Consider the following 12,165-nt stretch of genomic DNA (forward strand, 5'->3'; position numbering starts at 1 on the left):
AAACGGGGCAATAATTATTGGGGTGCATTTCTCTGGTAATTGGTTTATAATTATGAAAAATATTGGATTACAATAAAATCTCTGCACAGAAAATTAAAATTTTCAAATTTCTTACACACTTAGCTTTTATTTCTGTGACTCCCCTAAAGGGTTAAAACACTTTCTGAATATGCTTTTGCAGAGTGTGGGGGGTGCAGTTTCTGAAATAGGGTGCTTTGTGGGGCTTTCTAACATACAGGCCCCTCAAATACACTTTAAGGCCAGGTTCAGACTATGTAACTGTGCGGCTGTATTTGCGGCTGTAATTGTGCGGCGGTATTTTTGGTGGTTCATGCGTACGCTGGAAAGTATAGGATATACGGCTGCACAGTGCACACTATGTATGAATCTACGGCCCGATCGTAAACGGACCTGTAAAAAATGAACAAGACCATTGTTTGCGTCTGGACATGCGGCCAAGGATTGACAGGCTGTCCGTACGGAGTACTTCAAAAATAGCTGGCAATGATGCCGAATGCTGATGCCTCTAATAGTTAATATATTAAATTAATAAAACACATTTTCTTTGTAATAAAGTCCCTTTCGTTGGTCAATAATTTAATTCTAACGAATCCATCATTTGGCAATTAAATATACTGTTAAAATAAATAGATATATAAATAAAAGTATATTTATATATATATATTTATTTTTTGACAGTATATTTAATTGCACAATGATGGATTCGTTAGAATTAAATTATTGACCAACGAAACTGAATTTATTTTATCGAAAATGTGTTTTATTAATTAAATATTAATTAGTACAGGAAGCTCCATAGGCCGTTAATTCATATGCCGGCAATAGAGCTTTCTGTACTAATCATCACTTTACTTTAATGAAAACATCAAATGTTTCTTCTAATTATGTTATCACAATAGCATTATTAGAAGAAACATTTAGAATTATATGTGCGCTCAGCTGATTGGCTGATCGGCTGAGCGCACATATAATGAGCCGGTCCGCAGTACAGTGACTTCATTGTGCTGCGGACCAGCGAAGAGGACACATCGGGGTGAGTATAGAGCTCTCCCCACCCCCTCCCCAGCACTGCACCCCTCCCAGCAAGGAAGGGGGGGTCAGTTAACCCCTTCCTTGCTGGGATGGGTGCAGTCTGACATCAGTCTGGCCCCCAAGGGGTTAAGGGGGATGCAATACATCCTCCCTTAACCCCTTGGGGGCCAGACTGTAAGCAGCGATCTGTAAAGATGCTGCATACTGTAAGGAGCACAACACCGCTCACAATGATGGGTGTTGTGCTCCTGTTTGTGTGTTTTTTGTGTGTTTCTCCCTTTTTGTTTTTCAGATATCGGTATCCTGTGGATTACGTCGGATTCCGTGGACTACGTCGATGACCAGCGTTTTTTTAATGTTTTTTTTTTAATAAAATGGTCAATGAGGGGTGTGGGGGTGTTTTTATTTGAATAAAAAAAAAATTAACTTGTGTCTTGTCTTTATTTCTTTACTTTATAGACTTAGTAGTGGAAGCCGTCTAATAAACGGAATCCATTACTAAGTTGGGGCCTAGTGTTAGCCGGTATAAAATGGCTAACACTAACCCCCCATTATTACCCCAGTACCCAATGCCACCAGGGGTACTGGGAAGAGCCGGGTGCCAGTGGTCCCGAAGCGTCAGAATTGGCGCTCCTGGACCGGGCGGCAGCAGGCTGGTAAGATTTAGGCTGGGGAGTGCCTAAACCAATGGCTCTTCCCACCCTGGTCTTACCAGGCTGCTGTCGTTTGGTTTTTAACCCGGCTGGTTATAAAAATAGGGGGGACCCTATGCGTTTTTTTTTTTTAAATAAATAAATAATTTTTTTAAAAACCGCATAGGGTCCCCCCTATTTTTATAACCAGCCGGCTTAAAAACCAAACGACAGCAGCCTGGTAAGACCAGGGTGGGAAGAGCCATTGGTTTAGGCCCTCCCCAGCCTAAATCTTACCAGCATGCTGCCGCCCGGTCCAGGAGCGCCAATTTTGACGCTCCGGGACCACTGGCACCCGGCTCTTCCCAGTACCCCTGGTGGCATTGGGTACTGGGGTAATAATGGGGGGTTAGTGTTAGCCATTTTATACCGGCTAACACTAGGCCCCAACTTAGTAATGGATTCCGTCTATTAGACGGCTTCCACTACTAAGTCTATAAAGTAAAGAAATAAAGACAAGACACAAGTTAAAAAAATTTTTTATTCAAATAAAAACACCCCCACACCCCTCATTGACCATTTTATTAAAAAAAAACATTAAAAAAACGCTGGTCATCGACGTAGTCCACGGAATCCGACGTAATCCACAGGATACCGATATCTGAAAAACAAAAAGGGAGAAACACACAAAAAACACACAAACAGGAGCACAACACCCATCATTGTGAGCGGTGTTGTGCACCTTACAGTATGCAGCATCTTTACAGATCGCTGCTTACAGTCTGGCCCCCAAGGGGTTAAGGGAGGATGTATTGCATCCCCCTTAACCCCTTGGGGGTCAGACTGATGTCAGACTGCACCCATCCCAGCAAGGAAGGGGTTAACTGACCCCCCCTTCCTTGCTGGGAGGGGTGCAGTGCTGGAGAGGGGGTGGGGAGAGCTGTATACTCACCCCGATGTGTCCTCTTCGCTGGTCCGCAGCACAATGAAGTCACTGTGCTGCGGGGAGGCTCATTATATGTGCGCTCAGCCGATCAGCCAATCAGCTGAGCGCACATATAATTCTAAATGTTTCTTCTAATAATGCTATTGTGATAACATAATTAGAAAAAACATTTGATGTTTTCATTAAAGTAAAGTGATGATTAGTACAGAACGCTCTATTGCCGGCAATATGAATTAACGACTTATGGAGCTTCCTGTACTAATTAATATTTAATTAAGAAAACACATTTTCGATGAAATAAATTCAGTTTCGTTGGTCAATAATTTAATTCTAACGAATCCATCATTGTGCAATTAAATATACTGTCAAAAAATAAATATATATATAAATATACATTTATTTATATATCTATTTATTTTAACAGTATATTTAATTGCAAAATGATGGATTAGTTTAAATTTAATTAGTGAACAACGAAAGGCACTTTATTACAACGAAAATGTGTTTTATTATTTTAATAGATTAACCATGAGAGACATCGGCATTAGTGCAGAGGATCGCAAACCCCGGTAATAGCAATTCATGTAAACTGTGTTCCCTGCTTTTCCAGATGCATCCAGAGGTGTTTGCATCACTTTCTTAAGATTTTATTTGTTATTTTTAGTTGAACCAGATTTCCAAGTAAATGACCGTATGTTTTGAGCCGTATGTCTATTTTTTCCCACGGCCGGAGTTTCATCCGCACATTTACAGCCGCATAAAAAATACAGCCGCACAGTTACATAGTGTGAACCTAGCCTAAACCTGAACAGGTCCCTAAAAATATCTGATTTTGAAATTTTACTGAAAATTTGGAAATTTGCTGCTAATGTTTTAAGCTTCCTATTGTCTAAAAAAAATGAAAGATCGTTTAATAAATGCCGCCAACATAAAGTAGACATGTTGCTAATGCTATTTAATATATAATTTATGTGGTATAACCACTTTCTGTATACGCAAAAAAGTTTCAAAGTTGGAAAAATGCAGTTTTTCACATTTTTTCACATTATTTGTTTTTTTTTTTCATAAAGATTCGTTATGAGTATCGACTCCAATTTACCAGAAATGTAAAGTACAATATGTCACGAGAAAACAATCTCAGAATCAGCCGGATAGGTAAAAGCATCCCGAAGTTATTAATGAATAAAGTGACACTGGTCATATTCATAAAATTTGTCTCTGTCATTAAGGCCATTTCAGGCTCTGTCCTTAAGGGGTTAATGTAGTACATTATTAGATTCAAAATACAACCGTGTTCTATACCTATATTACTGTCATATGCCACAACCACACACACTTTTTTGGTCACTAGACCATTCTTTGGAAGTGTGTCATTTTACGGCCGATTAAAGGTGTTATCCGTGTAACAAAACAAAACAATATTCTAAACAATCCACCTTCCCAATACCACCCTATGTCTAACATGTATAACCTATCTAGCACCCAGGGGCATAGCTAGGATTCATGGAGCCCCATAGCAAACATAGCACTGTATATATATATATATATATATATATATATATATATACTAGAAAATGTACCCGGCGCTGCCCGGGTATAAAGTGTCAGTGTGTTAATTAGATTTGTTCTAAGGTGCCCAGGAGGCCAAGCTAAAGGTATTGTTTCATCTGAGTTAATCAGTGGAATTAGTGTATACCTGTAGTGCATAGTTGGAGGGGTTCTGTATACCCACAATGTATAGTTTTTAGGGGTCTCGCATATCTGTAGTGCATAGTTGGGGGGGCTGTATACCTATATTGTATAGTTGAGGGAGGTCCTGTATACCTGCAGTGTACAGTTGGTGAAGGTCCTGTATACCTGTACTGTATAGTTCGGGGGTCCTGTATACCTGTAGTATATAGTTGGTGCTGTATACCTGTAATGCACTGGCGGAACTACCGCCGTAGCAGCCATAGCGGCTGCTACGGGGCCCCGCCGCATCAGGGGGCCCGTGACGTGGGTCCCATGCTCCTCCTGACCCACCGACTCCTTTCCCCAACCATAGGGAAAAGGAGTCACTGGGCCAGGAGGAGCACGGGACCGACTGACAGCGCTCCTGTCAGTCCCCCGTCTGATGCGCGGCTGCCGGGGGTGTCGCGTCCTATCCCCGGCAGCGCGCGTATCATAGAGCTCTCTGTGTGCCGGAAGTCGGGCCGCAGCACAAGCCCACAGAGAGCTCTATGATACGCGCGCTGTCGGGGATAGGACGCGACACCCCCGGCAGCCGCGCATCAGACGGGGGACTGACAGGAAAAAGGCTCGACGGGGGAGCGCGTTGTAAGGTGAGTTTGTTTGTTTTTTTTAAACCTGCTTTCGGGGGGGGGGAGGAAAGAGAAGGGGGCATCTATAAGGGGGATGGGGAGAAGAGGGCATCTATAAGGAGGATGGGGAGAAGAGGGCATCTATAAGGAAGGGGGGGATAGGAGGGCATCTATAAGGAAGGGGGGAGAGGGAGATATCTATAAGGAAGGGGGGAGAGGGGGACATCTATAAGGAAGGGGGGATAGGAGGGCATCTATAAGGAAGGGGGAGAGGGAGACATCTATAAGGAAGGAGGGAGAGGGGGACATCTATAAGGAAGGGGGGAGAGGGGGACATCTATAAGGAAGGGGGGAGAGGGAGATATCTATAAGGAAGGGGGGAGAGGGGGGCATCTATAAGGAAGGGGGGAGAGGGGGACATCTATAAGGAAGGGGGGAGAGGGGGACATCTATAAGGAAGGGGGAGAGGGGGACATCTATAAGGAAGGGGGGAGAGGGGGACATCTATAAGGGAGGGAGGAGAGGATGGCATCTATAAGGGAGGGGGGAGAGGAGGCCATCTATAAGGAAGGGGGGAGAGGAGGCCATCTATAAGGAAGGGGGGAGAGGGGGACATCTATAAGGGAGGGGGAGAGGGGGACATCTATAAGGGAGGGAGAAGGAGGCATCTATAAGGGAGGGAGGAGAGGAGGGCATCTATAAGGGAGGGGGGAGAGGAGGCCATCTATAAGGAAGGGGGGAGAGGAGGCCATCTATAAGGAAGGGGGGAGAGGGGGACATCTATAAGGGAGGGGGGAGAGGGGGACATCTATAAGGGAGAGAGAAGGAGGCATCTATAAGGGAGGGAGGAGAGGAGGGCATCTATAAGGGAGGGGGGAGAGGAGGCCATCTATAAGGAAGGGGGGAGAGGGGGACATCTATAAGGAAGGGGGGAGAGGGGGACATCTATAAGGGAGGGAGAAGGGGGCATCTATAAGGAAGGGGGGAGAGGGGGACATCTATAAGGAAGGGGGAGAGGGGGACATCTATAAGGGAGGGGGGAGAGGAGGGCATCTATAAGGGAGGGGGGAGAGAGGGCCATCTATAAGGAAGGGGGGAGAGGGGGACATCTATAAGGAAGGGGGGAGAGGGACATCTATAAGGGGGGGGGGGCAACATAGGGGGAGAGGGGGCCATCTATAAGGGGACAACATAGGGGAGAGGAGCACAACATAGGGGAGAGGGATATTATAAAGGGACAACATTGGGGGAGAGGGGAACATCTATAAAGGGACAATATGGGGGGAGAGGGGGCCATCTATAAGAGGACAACATAGGAGGGGCTATCTATAGGGGGGGCAACATAGGGGGACCATCTATTAGGGGACAACATGGGGGGCATCTATAAGAGGGACAGCATGGGGGGGCTTCTATAAGGGGGGCAACATAAGGGGGCTATTTATAAGGAGGGGCGACAGAGAGGAGGGCCATATAGGATGGTGCCAGTGTGAGGAGACTAATGTTTTTCTGGCAGATTCTGTGGATTTGTGGCTCGGAGAAGGAGATGGAGAAGAAAATGAAAAGGGAAGAACTCCGATCAGAGAAGACGTCCCCTGTAAGTCACCTGATATAACTGTACTGTAATTTATATGGTGTACAGGACCTGTGTAGAGCTGAGTGTGTTGATGGAGTAGTGGTCGATCGAGAGGGGGCGGGCGGGGGGGGGGGGCCCAATCAAAAGTTTGCTATGGGGCCCAGCCATTTCTAGTTACGCCCCTGCTGTAATGTATAGTTGGTGGAGGTCTTGTATACCTGTAGTTTATAGTTTGAGGGTCCTGGATACCTGTAGTGTATAATTGGTGGAGGTCTTGTATACCTGTAGTATATAGTTCGGGGGTCCTATATACCTGCAGTAAATAGTTTAAGGGTCCTGTATAACTATAGTATAGAGTTGGTGGAGGTCCTGTATACCTTTAGTGTATAGTTTGGGGTCCTATATACCTGTAGTATATAGCTGGTGGAGTTCCTGTATACCTGTAGTATAATTGGGGTCCTGTATACTTGTAGTATAGAGTTGGTGAAGGTGCTGTATACCTGTATTATAGAGTTGGTGTAGGTCCTGTATACTTGTAGTGTATAGTTTTGAGGTCCTGTATACCTGTAGTGTATAGTTTGGGGTCCTATATACCTGTAGTATATGGTTGGTGGAGTTCCTGTATACCTGTAGTGTATAGTTTTGGGGTCCTGTATACCTGTAGTGTATAGTTTGGGGTCCTGTATACCTGTAGTATATAGTTGGTGGAGGTCCTGTATACCTGAAGTATATAGTTGGTGGAGATCCTGTATACCTGAAGTATATAGTTGGTGGAGGTCCTGTATACCTGTAGTATATAGTTTTGGGGTCCTGTATACCTGTAGTTTTAAAGTTTGGGGTCCTGTATACCTGTAGTATATAGTTTTGTGGAGGTCCCATGCACCTGTAGTGTATAGTTTTGGGGTCCTGTATACCTGTAGTGTCCTGTATACCTGCAGGGTTGTATTTACCCGTATGGCAGTGTTATTCAGTCACAGTGTGTCGGTATTGGTCATGTCTGGTATGGCGGTGTTATCCAGTCACAGTATGACGGTATTGGTCAGGTCTGGTGTGGCGGTGTTATCCAGTCACGGTATGGTGGTATTGGTCAGCTCTGGTATAGCGGTGTTATCCAGTCACAGTATGGCGGTATTGGTCAGGTCTGGTGTGGCGGTGTTACCCAGTCACAGTTTGCCGGTATTGGTTAGGTCTGGTATGGCAGTGTTATCCAGTCACAGTATGGCGGTATTGGTCAGGTCTGGTATGGCAGTGTTATCCAGTCACAGTATGGCGGTATTGGTCAGGTCTTATATGACAGTGTTATCCAGTCACAGTATGGCGGTATTGGTCAGGTCTGGTATGGCAGTGTTATCCAGTCACAGTATGGCGGTATTGGTCAGGTCTGATAAAGCAGTGTTATCCAGTCACAGTATGGCGGTATTGGTCAGGTCTGGTGTGGCAGTGTTATCCAGTCACAGTATAGCGGTATTGGTCAGGTCTGGTGTGGCAGTGTTATCCAGTCACAGTATGGCGGTATTGGTCAGGTCTGGTGTGGCGGTATTGGTCAGGTCTGGTATGGAGGTGTTATCCAGTCACAGTATGGCGGTATTGGTCAGGTCTGGTATGGAGGTGTAATCCAGTCACAGCATGGCGGTATTGGTCAGGTCTGGTGTGGCAGTGTTACCCAGTCACAGTTTGGTGTACCTGTAGTGCCCTGTATATACATGTACTGTATAGATGGAGTAGGGGGTCCTGTATATACATGTACTGTATAGTTGGAGTAGGGGGTGCTGTATACATGTCCTGTATAGATGGAGTAGGGGGTCCTGTATATACATGTACTGTATAGATGGAGTAGGAGGTCCTGTATACATGTACTGTATAGATGGAGTAGGGGGTCCTGTATATACATGTACTGTATAGATGGAGTAGGGGGTCCTGTATACATGTACTGTATAGATGGAGTAGGGGGTCCTGTATATACATGTACTGTATGGATGGAGTAGGGGGTCCTGTATATACATGTACTGTATAGATGGAGTAGGGGGTCCTGTATATACATGTACTGTATAGATGGAGTAGGGGGTCCTGTATATACATGTACTGTATAGATGGAGTAGGGGGTCCTGTATACATGTACTGTATAGATGGAGTAGGGGGTCCTGTATATACATGTACTGTATAGATGGAGTAGGGGGTCCTGTATACATGTACTGTATAGATGGAGTAGGGGGTCCTGTATATACATGTACTGTATAGATGGAGTAGGGGGTCCTGTATACATGTACTGTATAGATGGAGTAGGGGGTCCTGTATATACATGTACTGTATGGATGGAGTAGGGGGCCCTGTATATACATGTACTGTATAGATGGAGTAGGGGGTCCTGTATATACATGTACTGTATAGATGGAGTAGGGGGTCCTGTATATACATGTACTGTATAGATGGAGTAGGGGGTCCTGTATATACATGTACTGTATAGATGGAGTAGGGGGCCCTGTATATACATGTACTGTATAGATGGAGTAGGGGGTCCTGTATACATGTACTGTATAGATGGAGTAGGGGGTCCTGTATACATGTACTGTATAGATGGAGTAGGGGGTCTACCAGTTATTACTGTGGATGTTGTGAGGCAGCTTCCCTAGCAACCATTGCTCCCTGTGAAAATGAAAGCAGTAATCCTATTGGTTGCTAAGGCTCCAACTGCCGTGTCTGCTGCAGCTAATTATATCACCTGTGTTTGCAGTGAGGAGATTTTCCCATTCATCTCTATGGGGCGCCACTCTACCCCCTCCCCCTCCCCTCCTGTACATCTGGCGGGGACGGGACCTTCGCAATAACCTTCCCGGGCACCCAATGTATCTGTGTGCCAAATTTGGGGTCAAACGATTCAGGCGTTTGGAAGTCTATAGAGGACAGACAGACAGACAGACAGAAGGACAGACAGACAGACAGACAGACTTTGATTTTTATGATATAGATATACTTTACTGTTTGTGCACTGATAACCCCTGACCTCTGCACAGAGCTCTGCACATTTTACTTTCCTATTTGATTGCCAGCTGGAAAACAGAGGTCAGAGGTTATCAGTGCAGTGAAGCAGAGATCTCTGTCTTCTGCTTGTTAACCCTTTCTTTGTGTTGCAGCATGGAAGTTAACATTGGGTCACTTACACACTGTAGTACATAAGGGTTATGCAGAAGGACAAACCTTTTACCTTCTCCCCTGGGACCCCCTCTTGCAGGGCCCTATAGCAACTGCCTACCCTGCCTCTATGGTAGCTACGCCACTGCTTGCACCCTTTCCCTGTTTTTTTCTCATTCTTATCCACTCTTGTTGTCTGAAATTCTCTACTCACGGTCCACTCAGACCACATTCAGCTCCTGCTTCTCCCTTCCCTTTGTGGTCTGAGGACATGTGCTCTCCTCTCTGGGGGCTGGGTTAGCTTGTCTATTGACTTGATAACCCAACCCCCAGGAGACATTATCTGCATCATCTCCATGTACCTGTGCTGCTTCCATAGACTTATATTCGTCCCTGAGCCTAGGTCTCTGTGATATGAAAAGGTATAGTTCTATCTCTGTTTGCTGTCAGTGAATGCAGGCATATGTACCTGTCTTTGTGTCACAGCTCTGTATAATGTAATTGTTATAGATGTTCTTCAAGTCTGGATGGAACTAGAATGTTTTCATTCACAGTCAGCAAGCAGAGATCTAAACTTACACTACACCACCCACCCCCAGTAAACAGATGCCGCTCTGCAGAACATAGTTACACCATGCATACGTCAGCTATGCTACATCATCAGCTAGTATGGAATACATATAGGGGTAATGTGATGCAAAATCTGTGAAAAAAAGTCCTGTGTTTACTGTGCATTAGTAATGACAGCAGTGGGCATGAAAGAAAGCTAAGGGGGCAAGTGAGCAAATGGACCAATCAGGGTAAATGTCATTTATATCCTATCTTGAATACAGATTGGCTTTTAGAAAAACTTGTAACCCAGGAATGGGAGCAGCTAGAAAGACAGGAGATGGCTCAAAATACTCAGGGGGACTTGGTAAGTAAGACCAGCTAGCACTTTATTTTTTCGCTTTGCAGTATCGGCCGAATGACCTTTAGCGCCGCTGAGTTCTAATGCGGGCGCATCCATGTGCACCCGCATCAGAACTGTCCACTGCACACAATGGAGCGGGCGGGGCCACACGCTCCATAGTGTGCACTGACAGGGTTTTCTGCGAACGCTATTCACTGAATAGCGGTCGCTGAAAATTGACATGTCAGTTTCTTGCAGCACCACTAGGGATTCCCTCAGCCTGCAGCACAACAAAAGTACAGCAGAAACCATGGCCATTGTAACAGGGGCCATGCTAATCTTCTCTGTATCGTTCCAATTTTAGTATAAGTGCTGCTGAAGCGAGCACTTCTGCGGAACTTACATTGTGTGAACATAGCCTGTGTGTGTAAATATAGCCTACAGCAACCAGTCTGCTCTTATAACGCAGTTAGTAATTAGTGAACGATAATCAAACGATTAACAATAATTTTAGCTCAGATCTAAATCAACGATCAACGACACACAAACGATTTTTCGACCGTTTCCTGCAATTACACAGAACTATTATCGTTTAAATTCGAACAATATAACAATTTTTTGTAGGATAATTATCCCGTGTAATAGGGCCCTAACTCTTCTTAATTGCCATTATGAAAACCGAAGCAGAAAAATGTGTGAAAATCAAAAACTGAGTCAGTCTCAAAACTTTTTGCCTTGAATATTCCTTTTGTGCTTAGTGAAAAATGTGATGATGGGCTCTTACATCTCTAATACAATTATCTGAGGGGGAGTAAAATCAATGCTCAAAGGAGTGCTCACTTCCAGCAATTGCACATCTCAGAAGTAAACTTTCCGAGATGTAGAGGGGGCAAATGCATATCCTGCTTATCACGTGTGGGCAAAACCATGCCCAATAGCTGCAAAATGATGCCGCGACCTACCCTCTTACTTCTGAGTGAAGCAAGATTTACTGTGAATTGTGCTGTGAATTCACAGTGGTTCCTTAACAAAATTTGCTAAACAAGGGGGCCGCACATGTTAGCTTACTTTACTTTCACTGGTAGGAAGCAAGGCCTTATCCATAATCCTTTGCAGCTGTCCAATCACCCTGACCCTATATATAAGGTGATTGGTTCCCTGGAGGCGAGAAGTCTGTGTGTAGTGGAGAGAAATTGAAAGCCGGCAGTTAGAGCAGAGAGAGAAGAACAGAGAGATAGGGACAGAGAGGAGAGGATAGGAGGGTGAATTATGGGTAGGTGTTAGTAGATTTTTGTGAGAGCTATACGTTGCTCGTTTACCAATGCAGTGAACGTTTAAAATAAATTGAAAACATTTACTTGAATCGAATTAAGTCAAATTAGATTAGATTGAAATAATTGAAATAAAATTGAGACTTAAATTGATGACCCTTAAACAAACTTAGGAGATAGGTTGCTAGACTGCAACCTATATCACACTGCTGCTAATGCACCACTGCTGATGTCCACTGCTGGCCTGAGAAGAAAATTATATTTACCAAGGTTCACTGCTGTCCATAGTGGAAATTGAATGATCAAAAAAATCGTCATTTTCCAATTTTTGAAACTGTAACAACAACATCTGTTGAAGAATAAAACGAA

General features: G+C 44.6%; 1 pseudogene; it reads right to left on the reverse strand.

Annotated features, from left to right (window-relative positions):
• Window positions 1–10,848: 10,848 nt before the first annotated feature.
• Window positions 10,849–10,913, reverse strand: LOC138785029 (U6 spliceosomal RNA; annotated as a pseudogene).
• Between the last annotated feature and the right edge of the window lie 1,252 nt (window positions 10,914–12,165).

This window comes from Dendropsophus ebraccatus, chromosome 2 (assembly GCF_027789765.1).
Source record: "Dendropsophus ebraccatus isolate aDenEbr1 chromosome 2, aDenEbr1.pat, whole genome shotgun sequence".
Lineage (NCBI taxonomy): Eukaryota > Metazoa > Chordata > Amphibia > Anura > Hylidae > Dendropsophus > Dendropsophus ebraccatus.